At 39.9% G+C, this 16,130-nt stretch overlaps 2 protein-coding genes across 2 annotated transcripts in view; one reads left to right on the forward strand and one right to left on the reverse strand.

Moving 5' to 3' along the window:
- Window positions 1-10,514, reverse strand: part of pomk (protein O-mannose kinase) — a 17,310-nt gene extending 6,796 nt beyond the window's left edge. Inside the window, exon 1 of the mRNA XM_046067041.1 lies at window positions 10,391-10,514. The gene's annotated coding sequence lies outside the window, so the exon portion shown is untranslated. The remainder of the gene's footprint in view (window positions 1-10,390) is intronic.
- Window positions 10,515-10,742: 228 nt separating this feature from the next.
- Window positions 10,743-16,130, forward strand: part of pam (peptidylglycine alpha-amidating monooxygenase) — a 76,400-nt gene continuing 71,012 nt past the window's right edge. Inside the window, exon 1 of the mRNA XM_046066310.1 lies at window positions 10,743-10,819. The gene's annotated coding sequence lies outside the window, so the exon portion shown is untranslated. The remainder of the gene's footprint in view (window positions 10,820-16,130) is intronic.

A 16,130-nucleotide genomic window follows, 5' to 3' on the forward strand; every position in this document is an offset into this window, starting at 1 on the left:
TTTGAGTTAATGGGTTGGTTGTTTTGTTTGGGTTTTTTTTTTGGTTTATCCTTTTGGGGGACCCCGTCTTAAGGGGGGGGGGTGTGACGACCCCTGTACGGCTGTCTTGTATAACTCTCTCTGTGCTTCTTATTAGGTAATCGTGAACACCTGAGGGCCCCAGGGTGTGCAGATTATTTAAGCCGGCACTAGTGCAGTTTCGGTGCACGCTCTTCCCCCTCACTCTTCTCTTTTCTTCGTCGGCAGAGGCGTCCCCCGTCAAGGATGTGCCGTCGGTCATTTTGAGTTCTTATTGTTTTATTTCTACATTTCAACACCTTCACCTACACTATACGTTCACTCACCCACACCTAACACTACTGACTGGACTGATTTTCACATGACATATTTTGGTTTATGTTATAGTAAAATTTATTGTTTATTCTTTGTTAAAAATAAATTACTTTTGTTAAACTTTTAGTAGGCCTGTGGTGTTTCTCCATATTTTGTCACGGTCCATGAGCCAGATCGTGACACAGGCAGAAAATACTCTTCCAAAACCGCATTGCCTCATCTTTACGAAGAGTACTGTGGAAAGCTGAAAATTCAGCTAAGGGACAACCACCAACCTATGGTCCAGCCGTACATCTGAGCCATATGTGAGCCTCACTATTCATTACATTGACGAGTGTGGGTTCTTCAAAGCAGATGCAAATCGTGCCAAATCGTGCAGCCCTATCTGAGGGGCTGCACGATTTGGAGAAAGTCCCATTGCTATAATTGTAGACAATATTGCGATTTGCTTTTCGATTATAACGGAACAAATGGTGCTGAGTCTACTACAAAAAATTACATTTTTAAATGTTTTTCTCAGTTCTGCAGTGACAAGTCCAACTATGTATTAAATGATTAGCAGACGGGAGGGAGTTAAGCTAGGTTGTTGCCTTAAAAGTTACTCGCACTAGTTTAACTTTCATCAGACAAAACTAAATGAAATATATTCGTCAACAACCTTTTTTTCCCCTAGTGAAAACGAGACAAATCCATAAAACTTTATGGATGAAAGATACTTTTGTTACAGATTAATAACTCACCACTCTGAAACTCTTGCTCCAGTCCAAATTGCCAACCTAGTCGGCAACATGTAGCCTACAGCTGAATCGAAGCTGTTTACCGTCTTTCACTGACCTGCCTTTCTCTGACCTGCCTTTCTCTGCTTCTGATTGGCTATTACCGGCCTTTCGATGTTTGTCGCGACATTCGCTGGTTCGTGTGAGAAATTTTTCAACTTGGGCAAAAAATTTGCTTGATGTGATGTTGCGAAAGCCCATCACCGTCGGCTTCTGAGGGTTGTTTGGAGACGACCTGCCGAGTTGTGTTAATGACAATCCGCAGGCCAAAGGGGAGCTGCTAAATAGGGGGGAATTTTTACTTTAGTTTTTGGGATTACAACTTGATTTATCTTCACTCACGCTTCTCGGCAGCTAGCTTCCGTGCACATCCGGTTCCACTGTTGTTGTTAGCGTCGGATGGCACCAGAGTTCTGCTGGACTACTACTTCATATTTATATAAAAACCGGACAAAGCTGGACATTGCTTGGAAAAAAGAAAGCGAAGTTGAACTACCTGGTGAGTTCAGAAAATGTGTGTCTGTAACTTTATTCCAGCTATTGTTGTACTTTACTGTGAACAGGTTAGCATAGCCCTGATCGATCCGAACTCCATTCAGAAAATTTTAAAAGTTGTCGTCCTGCTGACAGACCTGACAAAGCATGATTTCATATGTCTAACCAAACGGCATCATATTGTAGTTATTTCTGCATCAGTTTGATCCGATTGCTTTTAAATCACAGAAAAAGGTTTTCTTTACTTTGGATTCATACTGCAGTAGTATCCGCAGGCTGTGTTTATTCGCTTAAAACGCGTTGTGTGTGAACACTCAAAATGTCCAGTGGTCAAACTCGCGCGAGTAAAGCGAGGCGAATATGAAATTCGCTTTCGGTGTGAACGCAGCTTTAGCCCCTCAAAAAAACTGCTTCCTATTTCATAGTTCTATGACAGGATATTGGCATGTAGATGTCTTCAGGGCGAAACTCTTATCACGCATTTGAAGAATTGGACAGATTTGACCATGTCCAGTCCATTTACATATTACTTTTCATAGTGAAACATCAAAATTCAACACCACGCCACGGACAGACCATGAGTAATCAAAAAAAATCTTTGCAATTTAACATCGCAAGACTCTTCAGATTGCGCTGGCCACATTTGAAGTCAATCGAGTTAAAGCTCTAGGAGTTCGTTAAAGTACTGAGTATGTAAATAGTGACAAATTTAATTTTCAATTCAAAATGGCTAACTTCCTGTTGGGTGTAGGGTATGGCTCCATGAGGGTTATTTTTTAAGTGTGGGCATGATACATTGGCCCACCACATTTCGTACAGCTACACAAAAACGCACGTGGGGGCTGCTTTTGTGAAATTTTGTAGGGGGTGCTATTGAGCCATTTTCCCACAACCACGCTGCACAACTATATCATGGGGAGTCACTCAGGATGATGGGGGAGGGTGGGGCTGGGCTCTTTCTGAAGATTCACCTACAAAGTTCCATTGAGGATGCAATCAGCATAGCACTCCACCATACCTTGCAACACCTAGAATCACCATACACCTGCACACGCATTCTGTTCATAGAGTTTAGCTCCGCCTTTAACACTATTAACCCATTTAAACTCTTTACCACACTCTTGGAAATGAACATTGACCCAGCCATATGCCACTGGATAAGGAGCTTCCTGTGGAATAGGTCTCAGAGGGTAAAGGCTAATAACATAACCTCTCACCCTCAGTACAGGAGCTCCTCAGGGCTGTGTTCTCTCCCCTTGGCTCTTCTCCCTTTACACCGCACACTTTGTATCCACAGACACTTCACTGAAAACAAAGTATGCGGACGCAACCATTGTAGGCCTCATCACAAACAATGATGAAACACAATACCACATGGAGGTGGACCAAGCTGTCACTTGGTGTTCGAACAATGACCTCCAGCTTAACACAGCCACAACCCAGGAACTCATTATTGACTTTAGACGTAGGCCATTTCCCAAAACACCCATACAAATAAACGGCAACCCAATCACCATCACTGACTCCTGTAAATTCTTAGTAACACACATTAGCAATAAGAAGTTAACAAGAAGTTAATAAGAAGACAACTAACACCAAACACATTATTGCAAAAGCTCAACATAGACTTTACTTCCTCAGGTTGCTTAAAAAATACCAGATCATGCATCAACTACTTGTTTTGTTCTACTCCGCTATCATCGAGTCCATTATTACATCATCAATCACAGTATGGTATGGTAGCATGGACAGCCAAACAAAGAAAAAACTACAGCGGACTGTCAACAAAGATCACAGGAAAACCACTGCCCTCAGTTGATTCCCTTTATACACATTGGACTGTAAAGCGAGCAAAGAAAATCATCTCCGACCCCTCACAATCTGCTCACCACCTCTTCCACCTGCTTCCCTCAGGGAGGCGCTACAGGTCACTCTCCACCAAGAACACTTCACACTTTTCCCCCATAGCCATCAGGACTCTGAACTCCCCTGTTTAGTTTAGTTGCATTCTCACACACTATAGCATGGTGATTTACCCATTGTCCTTCTTGCTGTGAGGCGGCAGTGCTAACCACTGCACCACCACGCCACCCTTGATTTGACTTCAATTATACACAAATTTGGACTTTTTTTATTAAGATGTTTATTTTGTTTTGCGGAAAAAGGACTGAAAAAAGTTTTTACTTAATTTTACTCATGCATATTTGTTGACAAAGATTTTATCATAATTGTTTTTGAATGTTCTATGTTTGCCAGGGCTCTGCAACTGGCTCTGCCTACCCAATCATCACTCTCAATGCCTCAACTAAACAGCCAATCAGAGGCAGCATTAAAATCTGATAATACTTGCTGAAAAGGTTTGCCAACTTTGCCCCAAAATAAGGTTTAAAAAGCATTTTTTCTGCTTTTTCGGTTATACTTCTACTATGCATGCGTCACGAATGCGTGCGCAGTAGAAGTAAAACAGACCCTTACATCAGTGGAACCACACCATTGGCTGAAAAATGATTCCCGCTTTGGCTGTTAAAAGCAGACGATTGGCTTTCTAGCGGGAAGGGCGGGATAACCGCCATCTTTTCCAATACATTACATGTGATTGAGTGGCATGTCTCCTCTAAAATGTCTCTGTATAACATGAGAAAAGTTATCTACAGGAGAAACATATGTGAAAGCAACATAGAATACCTGAGAGCTGCACTGCATTAGATTCTGTAATACTTACAGATTTTGAATTATTACCTGCAACCTGAATTTTGTGTTTCCCTTAACATAAATAAAATAGCTATAAATATGAATGGGTGCCAACGCGGACCATGATTGGCTTTAAAACGCAGAAGTGGAAGAAGGATCAATACGTTAACAATATTACGTTTATACAGCAAACATGACAGCTGCCTTAATGTCCACAGAGTCACTGTGTTAAAGAAGGACAGTGTAGCCTGTAGATTTCATTCTGTGCTGAGGATAAATCCACAATGTGCGAGATCTCTCTGTCCATACATCAATGTCAGATTGATCATAAAACCGGTCGTGTTCAAGATCATGTTCGGGTAAAAAAAAAAAAAAACTAATAGCCAATCTAACCGGGATATCGATGTTTATAAATATGAATTAGGAAATGTCAGGACAGATGCTTCAGGCTACGCAGGAGTCAGAGAGAAACGCAGTGTTTGTTGAAGTAAACCTCCTCCCGAGGAGGTTAGGTTCACAGCGTAAGTTACCAGGGTTATGGATCTAGGGTTTATCTGATCTCGGTCTCTGAAAATGAAAACCCAGAGTTTCCCTCATGTCAGGCTTAACAGACTCAGCGTTTTCACAAATGCCGCTGAAACAGGGCCCAGGTGAATTACTCAAGTTCACGACAACTCGTAACGGTACATAACGCTGAAATTCAACCGTGGTGTTCTGTCGGGAGAAGCAGTGACTTAAACGAACATTGACAAACTCAGTAATACAGACGGGACATTGGTTCAGCTGTTCCCCTTACCAGCTTAGCAACATAGACTGGAACAAGAGTTTCAGAGGGGTCAGTTATTAATTAGGGCCCGAGCACGAACCGTGTGAGGTCCCTATTGAAACTGAAGGGATTATTTTTTATTTAGGGCCTGACAGTGATGGAAATTAACGAAGTATAAGTACGTCGTTACTGTACTGTATTTTTCAGTATCAGTATGTTTAGTTGTACTTTTTACTTTCACTTCGCTACATTTCAAAGCCAAATATCCGACTTTTTACTCCGGCCGGCTTGGCACGAATCAACTTCGCCCAGCTGATGCGACACCGGCATACGCAGTGATAGAAATCAGGTCACTCTCACGCAGAGCTGGATTGCCCCGCCTCACTCTCATGTCAAAGGTGAAAGCGAATGTTTACAACTAGGGATGAAAGGGTATGAAAATTTCATATCACGATTATAGTGACCAAAATTATCACGGTTATCAATATTACCACGGTATTGTAAAAATGTGCCAAAAAATATTAAAATGTACGGATACACACACTGATGAAGTTTTATATTGAAAACTACAATTGCCATTTTGTTTGCATAAAATATATAATAACAGTAAATACCTTTAACCTGTAAAAATGTGAAAATCATCTAAGTGTGCATTATCAAGATTTTATATTTTATATTATATAGGTAATACAATGATCCCGTGGACAATTACATGAGAACAAATAAGTCTTTAGAAGACAGTGATAGTAACTGCAATGAGCCCAACAACTGACATGAATACAGAGCAGTCCCTTTCTCTTGTTCTCCCTCTCAGCACAAGAATCACAGGGGGTTCAGTGGAGCCTGAAGATGATCTGCCGTGATGTTTTTAATAAACCAAACATAAAGCCAGTGATGTGTTCTTTCTTTGTGGAAAAAGTACCTTACATATTTTATTGTTAGCCTCTTTAGTGATTGTAAGGTTGCTCCTGTTGACCTGAGTCAACCATTTTTTCCTCCTCTCCATGTCAGCTGGGAAACCAAACATTCGTACTCATTTTTCTGACAGACAGTTCACAGACACAAACCACTTAACATGCTGTTTTCTGATTTATTAAATGAATACATGACAATCATTGATAGTCACCTGTCTGTTCTATCTGAAGTCATAAAGATTACATTAGTCAGTAAGCTCAATTAACCCTGGTACCATGGGATTACTAAAAGGAATGTTAGAAAGGTAAATCTGATCTGAATTTTAAAAACGTGTTTTCAAGAGGAACACACTTTCCAATGTAAGGGTAACTAAAAAGCTGTTATTGTCAAAACTATATGTCCTGCTTTTAAAAAAATAGTAATGTAACTACACACACACTGACGTGTGTGTGTAGTTAGGTAAAAATTAGTGTGTAGTTAGGTAAAAAATTTTACCATGGTTAACCGTTAAACCGGTAATGGTTTCATCCCTATTTACAACTATGATGTGAGGATGTAGAGGGACTATCCTTCTGGGAACGAGAAAAGAAAAAACTCAATGAGGGTGAACTGTGTGAACGTCAGGTAAACATGTGTTCTCTTCTCTCAAAGTCTGAGGTCAGCAGGTAACTGTAATATTAATGTGCAGCTGCAGTGAATCTCTGTCTGTCTGTCTGTCCTGCTAACCAGCTGAGCAGCACAGTTCTTGTCTGTCTGTGTCTTGGTTGCTTGTCACATTGACTGAACATTGAGTGAAATACAACTCTTTATTACATTTGATAAACGCAGACGGGCCACGGTGTTTATAAACTAGCTCGGGAAAAATGACCGTGTTGCACGTGAAAATGCGTTCATATGCGCGCGCACGTCATTAAACTTACGCATTCCAGCAAGAAACATCTGTGGGACCAGTCCAGACAGGATGTGAGGGCACTCCTCATACATCATTTTAAAACAAGACAGTGAAATTTACTTACAACTCTCGACTAAAGCAAGATGGAAAGCGGTGGATTCACATTGACTATTAAAATGTTGATTAGCTGGACAGACTGGGCAATGTGGATGCATATCTCAGTAAATAATAAGCATCACATATTCAGCCGAGTCCTTTTTTAAATAATATTTTATATTTGAAAATGTATGTGGAAAATATCTATAATTTACAGGGGCTGTGCTGAAGTTTGTCAGTAGTGTAGATGCTGGATCATCAGCCAGTACAAGCACAGCTGATCCACATCCAGCCTTAGTCAGTACCAGCACAGACCCAGTCCAGATGTCTTTAGCAGGTCCCACAGAACCAGGTCAAACACAGGCAGCCTCAGCCAGTACGAGCACATGACACAATGACCACGCAGACTGGCCCCCAGTCTTATCAGACTTCATGAGGTCTGAGTTAGTGCGCAGAGGTTCAAACCGGCACTGGGCTTTTCTAGAAGAGGTTTCCATTCAGGCTTATTAAAGAGGGAGGACTGTAGTGAGAGCATCCTTGTCTCATCTTAACATGCCCAAAGTCCCAAATGTTCTGTCTGTCAGACAGTCTGAAGGGGATTCTACCACAACAGCAGAGCAATAATGCAGACTTATCCTACTTGTCCTCTTGCGAATCAGGTTTCCTTATTGTGATTCTCTATAACTTACAATACTGTATTCAGACCTGCCTTTAAAAAGATGGATTGCGTTTTGTATGATCAAGAGATTTTGTTGTGTAGCACTTTTAGTTTTGATTACTTTTTTTTTATTATTATTTTTAAAACCAGGTACTTTACTGAAGTAGGTTTATAATGGATGACTTTTACTTTTACTTGAGTAAATTTTTTTCATGTGGTATCTGTACTTTTACTTAAGTATGAAAATTGAGTACTTCTTCCACCACAGGGGCCGGAGCACGAACCCGCTGAGGTCCCTTTTGAAACTGAAGGGATTTTTTTTCCCCCTGCAAAGTAACCTCAATTTTGGGGGCCTAAACATGCTCGAAAACTCACCAAACTCAGCAGCCCCTGGACAAAGTTTCACCCAGGTGCACAAAACTTCTGTGGTACGTGTATCATCTCCAGAAGCACAAAAAAGCCTCTTGGAGTGAAGCCCCACACCCAACAGGAAGTCGGCCATTTTGGATTAAATGGTAATTTTTGGATGATTTACACACTCCGTACTTCAACAAACTCCTCCTAGGGATTTAGTCCGATCGACTTCAAATTTCTGCTGTGCAGTCTAAACCCATTGACGATTAAAAGTTGTACAAAAGGTTATTATCAGTCGACAAGCATGCCCCTGGCATGTCGTCAAATATCGATGATTCACTCCGAAACAGGAAGTTGTTAGAACTTCAGTCTACATGTTCACATCTGCACCAAACTTTACATGTTTGATAACCCCGGACTCACACAGGTAGACAGGCAGCGTGTGCGCGGCGTTACGGCGTGCCGCGGCTGCCGGAGCAAATCGCTGCCATTGTAGTCAATGCTTGTGCTCACACCTGAAGCGCCACAGCGTGTCCCAGAAGCGGCTCTGCGCGAAGAATAGGCAGCTGGTCTATTTTTGAGGGAAGACGCGTCAAGCAGCACAGAGCAGATGAGCCGGGCAGGAAGTCATTGTGCATTGTGTGTGAACACTTTCAGCGAATGTACTCATGCGAGGAAAGCGCCGCGAGGATTAAATTCGCGTTTGGTCTGAAAGCACCACTACTGTTCTGCTTTTTAATGATTGTAATAATGAATAGAGGTCCCTTTCAGTCAGTTTGACAGCCTGAATACAACCTTCAAATGTAAAATGCAACTGCAAAACTTTCTGCTTCTTTCTGAGATCGCTTTTTCCAACAAATTTGACAATATTTCTCCAGGGAGTGCAGTAATAGACAGTGGCAGCGCCGTGATAAAAGTCTTAACAGCTCCGACAGCTTGTCAGACTTAGCAACACTAACTAAGGGGGGCGTGGCTTAGCGAAGGATTAATTGGCCCACTAGGTGGCGTTTTTGTTGAAAACTCATATTACTCTGAAATAATTCGTGTCGCCGCACATTTCAAAATAAAAGTGAGCTTCTGCTGAACGTAATGCAATTGATGTGGCAGAAACGATTGAATAAATAAATAAATACTGAAGACACCACAAGTGTCTAAAGAAAATATTACATTCTCACAGAAAGCTTACTACATTCAGCCAAGATTCTAACTCATGTAAAAAGAAAACCTTCTGTTTCCACTGACTCATTTCACTTCAAAGTGACAGCAGACCACCTCAGGGAGACCCTGAGGTCAATTTAAATATTGGGGAATAGTCAAAATATTACACACTTTCAAGGGCTGTAACTTTAAAAACCTGAGTTAGTGGAAACAGGAGGTTTTCTTTTAACATCCATCTGAAATCAGCAAATTCAGTGAAAATATTACACATTTTCAAGGGCTGTAATTTCAAATAACTACATCAGATCGCTCTGATATTGACAGAGTGTCTCCCTGAGGTGGTCTGCTGTCACTGTGAAGTGAAATGAGTCAATGGAAACAGGACGTTTTCTTTTTACGAGTTCGAATCTTGGCTGAATGTAGTAAACTTTCTGTGAGAATGTAATATTTTCTTTAGATACTGGTGTCTTAAGAATTTATTTATTTATTCAATCGCTTCTGCCACATCAATTGCATTATATTCAGCAGGAGCTCACTTTTATTTTGAAATGTGCTGCGACACGATGTTACCGTAATGCCTAGAAACGCATCGCAAAACAGCGCGAGGGCTGGCTTGACTGTCGTTTTCGAAGTGGAGGCTGGCTTGACTTCAGTGTGGTATCCATCACCTTGAGAACGACGCCACTGAGGTTACCTGCCTGGGACCTTTTGTATGAGAAGCGAAATGTTTTCAAGTATCTAAGTACCAAGTCCAGTGACATTCAGTGATGTTTCATCTATGTGTCCCTCAGTTTGTCACAGTCACGCAATGTGCAGCTCAGTATGCTGCATGTTCTAATAGAATCCATTGCTGTTCACTGTGATCTAGCTCTGGGAAGTTAGAGATTAACAAATCAAACTTCCTAACACCATTTTAAGGAGGGAAACAATAAAGGAGATTAGACTTCAATAGACCCAAAATTATGCTGCTAATAATACATCCATGTGCACAATAGACCTGGAAGGTACATTAAAAGACAATACAGGTATACATGATGCACAAGCATACGTTGTATGACGGTTGTGGATAAAATAACGTGACGTTTATGACATTTAACGACCAGTTACCAGCAACGTTATGTTAAAGACAGGCCGGTTAGATTAAAGACTGGCCCAGACACAGCAAGCTAATGTCCTGCCAGTGTTAGACAGACAAACAATAACTTCAGCTACGTCAACACTATTTAGCGTCATTTACTAACGTTAAAATAACTTACGTGCTGCCACACGAGGTCACACGGAGCAAGACTGAGCAGATACGGTAAAAGCCTGTCCACTGCAACACAATAATATGTATTTTGGCTTCTGTAGTCACCAGGCGCCGAATCGAGATAAAAAAAGAACTTCCTGTCAGATTTACAGAATAAAAGTGTCATGTTTCCGGAATCTGACTGACTCGCAAATTTAGCTGGAAACATATATATATATATATATATATGTATATATATATATATATATATATATATATATATATATATATATATATATATATATATACAGACAGACAGACAGACAGACAGACAGAGAGATACTCATCTTTTATTCTGAAAAGTGGAAGTGTGGCTGTTACTGATCCCCACCAACGACACACAAGTTAACGCATCAATACAGGCGATTGAAAGACGTCTAGCAGCGGCAGCGAACAGGTACCATTTTTATCTACTAATCATAACGTTATCGCTTTAAAATGTCACGTGAAGCTAAGTCTCAAACTTACGTTAGCTATACTTTAGACATATTCAGTTAAATTCATCACAGCTCAGATTCGAAGTCTAACGTTAACCTGCCAAAACACACACCAACGCACAAGATAGCTAACATTAACGTTAGCTCATTTAAGTTACAATACCGACATGACAATTACCCTTTTTAAGGAGCTCATTTACAGAAAAAAATATGTGTTTTTATCCTAACAATGTGCTTACTTAGATAAAGGTTCGGGTATGTTTATATGTAACGTTACCCCTAATAGCTTAGCGCTGACGGTAAAGATCTTTTGTTTCTTCCGGTTTAGTTCAGGCGTGACATCTGTTTATTCATAACGTTAATGGTGGCTTTGCGTGGTGAAAAACAAGAATCAGGATTCATTTTGAACATATAGAAACTGGTATAGCAAAATAAGTTCCGTTTTTAGGTCTTCTTTTTTCCACTATACAGATGTTTCCTTTCTAACCTCCTAGTAATAATGACATATTTGCTTTTGCTGGCATTGGCCAGCTGTTTCATGAATATGAATCAGTCGTGTCTACCATAATGGTTGAATTATAAGGTTGTAAATTAGGTTTTAAGTGGCTGTAGAGGTACATAAAGGGGAAAATGTTCAATGTTTCTGGTGGAGTACGTGCTGTGTTCTATGAGTAGGATGGCCCTGTTTCCATAGTTTCCTCTCTCAGAGGGCTGTGATGTCACACTCCTCCTCTCCCTGTTATTACTCTGTTACCATCGATGAGTCACCAAGCAAGCTGAACGTCTCAATGATTTTTCCTTTCACAGTCCCAATACAAGATAACATATCGTGTGAGGACTTACTCTGTCTACAAATTACAGTGCCATTACCACCAGAGTTATTTATTTTTCTGTCTGAGGTTAAATGAAAAAACAAGTACAGAGACAGTGAGTTTTTATAATAATGCATGGTTATTGAGGACTTGCGAGCAGTTTTAACTACTCTGTTATTAGGTGTCATTGTCAGTGCAGTAGAGCATTCTTGATGTTGATTATTGATGCTGATTTGTCAAGGTAACAGTATAATTATTTGGTAATAGGAGGAAATGCCAATCATCCCACTGTTAAGTGAAGTTAGTGAAGTGTGGATCATAAATTAGTATATTATCCTGTAGTATGGCAATATTTGTTACAAGTCTCATATGTATGTGTAATATGTAACATTTGCATGTAACTAGAAAATACTTTTCACCACCACTGTGGGGGAAATAAGTATTTAACACTTGAACTTAAACATTAAACATTAAACATATTTCCAATGTAGCCTTTCACGTGACATTTAGACCAGACATTGGAATTAATCAAGCTGCAAACTTCTGGTCTCATTTCTGAGGCCATATAGATAGATAGATAGATAGATACTTTATTTATCCCGAGGGAAATTCAAGAATAGAATATAGGAAGTAGGGCTGGGCGATGTGGCCAAAAATGTTATCACGATAAAAACATTTCATGTTATTCGATATCAATAATTATCACGATATATGTCAAATCGTTATTTCTTTCTAGTTTAAAGGCTGATTTTTGGTCCTGAGTGAACACTGAAGAAACCAGATGGTTAATTATGTGGTTAAACGTTTCTTAATGGTCAGAACTTGACAAACACTTGATGTCAAACAGAGGATCACTTCACAAATCTGAGTGAGTACACCCCTAAGTGAAAATGTCCAAATTTGGCCCAATTAGTCATTTTCCCTCCCTGGTATCATGTGTGTAGCATATCTACTTTACTTTTAATACAAATTATGAATATTAATATTCGAAATATTAATTCATAAATCCTCGTTAAAGGTTCAGTGTGTGATATTTCTGATGGACAATTGACAGAAATGCAATATAAGGTCCATAACTATGTTTTCAGTGGTGTGTAAAGACCTTACATAATGAACCGTTATGTTTTTATTACCTTAGAATGAGACATTTATATCTACATAACCACGGGCACCCCCTGCTGTGGAGGTTGCTGTATTTTGTCATCATGTTTCTACCGTAGCCGTCAACGAACAAACAGCGCTACCGAGCGTGTTTCGTCATCACAGCGTTCTTCTTCTGCTTGTGTAATTCCGGTAGTGTAGACACCCGTCACTACATTGAATATGTACAAAGAAAAAGAAGAGGGAATAATAATAATAATAATAGTAATATATAGTCTTTGAGTAGTCTTCTGGTTTATTAGAAGAAGAGAAGTGACATTTGGACAACTGAAGGAGCACACAGGTGTTATTTAGCACGAGAGCCGACAGCCAGACGGAGTGGGGACAGACAGCTGACGGTGTTCTGACGCAGAACCGCTAAGTAGCACATCTCGATAGGTAGCATAAATCGACAAATCAACGGCAGAAATCACGGATTTTGTGTATTTTCCCAGATGGAAGGCCATAACGTTAATGTGGGACAGATGTTTTCAAAGCGGAGCTGAAGTTGTGTGTTTTCTGCTTGACAGGTAATAAGCTTCGTTTGCCAGACTTAAGCAATGCAAATACAAATTGTTGTTTGATAGCTTTAATGTTAGCTATTAGCTGGCCATAATCACAGAGAGACTTGACATATTTCCCCGGTCAGTGGTGTGAAATATGGATTAATCTGTTGCCTACTTATTCTCCAGCCTGTGGTTTGGTTTTGCTGGTTACGGTTACGTTGGCGAGACAATCAGCTGTTCAGTAACGTTAATTGGCAATAAATCCGTAACGTTAGCTTAGAGCATGGAAGCATCAGCCAGCTAAACTTTTACTGACTGGTAGAAAAAAATTTATTGTTAGTTGGATTGGTTTATTCTCCAGCGCTGTACTTTGGCTTGTGGTATGTTAGTAGGATTAATATCATGTAGTTATCTCTCTCTCCAGCGCTCTGTTTTGGCTTTGTATGCTACGTTCTTGAGAATCAGCTGATCGCTAATTGGCAATAAAACAGCAGCTTCCAGCATCGGAGCTCAGATCAGCCAGCAAAACTTTTACTGCGCTGTAGAAAAAATATGTAGTTGGATTGTAATTTCATGTAGTTCTTCTCCAGCGCTCTGTTATGGCTTTGTTACCTGGACAGAAATGTACCGTTACCTTCCTGAGACAAACAGATGATGAATATTATTGGTAATGAAACGGTAACAGCAGGGAAGCTCAGATCAGCAGCTAAACTTCACATCTTACTGCCCTGGTGGAAAACATGTATTTCTTTTTACTGCTAATGGTGATCTATAACAAGACCTGTGCCTATCAAGTGACCAATAATGAATACTTTACGAATTTGAATTTAAAAATTTTATTAGATATTGCGTCCCACTGTGCACACAAATATGTAATTTGTACTTTCACATGCTAAATGCCCATTAAAAATGTTGCACCGTTTTACCACAAGCTGAAATTATGGCTGTCAGTACTACTTTGTGTTTCTGTTGTATTTCAAAAAATTAAAAAGACATATTGGTAATATTTGCATGCTTTGTAAACTTCATGTATTATGTGGTTTATAATGGGCTGTGGTGCAGAAACAGTGAAGCTTACATTGTCCTGGTATCTGTCAGTGGTCATACTGGATGCACTAGATGTGATAGTTTTTGAGAATTTCTTCATTTTCATTTTCTTCTGTTAGTCCAGATGAGCCAACACTCCCAAGATGTAAAATAATGTATTACAGGAGTATGAGACATCATGTAGCACTTCATTTCTTCATGTGGCTGTTGTTTATTAATGAAAAATTAACAATAATATTCAAAAGAACATTTGGTTTTATATAATTTATATAATTTCTTAAAGGCAGGGTGGGTAAGTTTGAGAAACTAGCAAGAAACTGCTGCATTTTTGAAAGTATCCAACAGAGAAACTTCCACCCCCTCCCTTCTGGGCTCCTTCCAAAGCCACGCCCCCAAAACACGTGAACGTGCGTTACCAACTCTGCTGGAGGACGAGCACAGTGTGACGAGCGGAGAGCAGCGCAATGCAGCGGCTCACATCAGGGGTAAGAAAACATTTTACTTGATGATGTTGATGAATGTTCTTTCCACTTACACAGATCTTTCCCATTTGGGGTTCTAACAACTATATATTCCTTTACAGATAACAGACCAGAATCTGAGGACTGTGGACAACATCCAGACTACAGTGTTTCCATGCACCACACAAGGCTGATCTTCCAGACCCAGCACAGAGTAACAGACAACTCAGTCAGGCAGCATACAGACAGTTTGTAGTGTGGCAGTGTGGAGCACTTAGACAGACTCGTGATACTGAGTTGCTGTTTCTGGAAGATATGCAACTGTTCTCCTGATCCATTAGGACAATACAGAGGTTTAATCCTAGCAGGGTGTCACTAACAGACACAGTGCTACACAAATAATTCCCTCCACTGTGTGAATGAATACCTGTACATTGTTTTTGTTTTATGCCCAGGAGGGTAGAGAAAATACAAAGATATTTGTCCCTGTTCTGGATAATATTTTCATTCTTTTTTAAATAAAACATTGAAAATGATAAATGCCTTTTCTTTACACTTGCAGCATAAACAATCAAGCAACTACGTTTATGTCTAATATCTCCAATAATGACATCCAAATGTGGTATAACACTTGTTTATTGTTATTAAAAACTACTAAAACCTTTATCACAAATAGATCATTTTTAAACATCATTAAAAATAAGTATATACAGGTATCAACAAGGTGTGTCCAGAGGTATGTTGACTGATTATGAAGACAGTTCAGATTTTGCATGTAGCATCATATCGCTGCTGTGGAGATGATTAAATATAACACAACCACCTCTCTGACATGATAACCACATTTCAAAACCAACCATATTACTTTTTGTTTTATATTTTGCTGTATCTAGCAACACAGTTATGGCAGGGACACCTGATTGAACCCCATGTTGACGTAAAATGCATAGGAGTACTCATAATGCAACATACTGAACTGTGTCATCAGCTTTTCTCCTGGCTGACTGGTGGTTGTAATCCAGGCCAACCAGCATGGTCTGATCAGCGTATACTGGTGAGAAGCACAGGGCTAAGAAAGACTCCAAATCTGCAGGTGACCTGAGAGCACAGTAGAAATAAAACATACAGGACTTTTTTACTTCTGGTAAAATAAGTCATGGCATAACAGCACCAATTACAGTAAAAGGTTTTCACACAGTAGGTTTAGCTACGAACAATGTCAAACTATATTATAGGTAGCTTATATACCAGAAACACAGATACTTGGGGAACTTTAGCCAGCATTGTTTATGTATACTAACGTTG

Source organism: Micropterus dolomieu, linkage group LG13 (assembly GCF_021292245.1).
Source record: "Micropterus dolomieu isolate WLL.071019.BEF.003 ecotype Adirondacks linkage group LG13, ASM2129224v1, whole genome shotgun sequence".
Taxonomy (NCBI): domain Eukaryota; kingdom Metazoa; phylum Chordata; class Actinopteri; order Centrarchiformes; family Centrarchidae; genus Micropterus; species Micropterus dolomieu.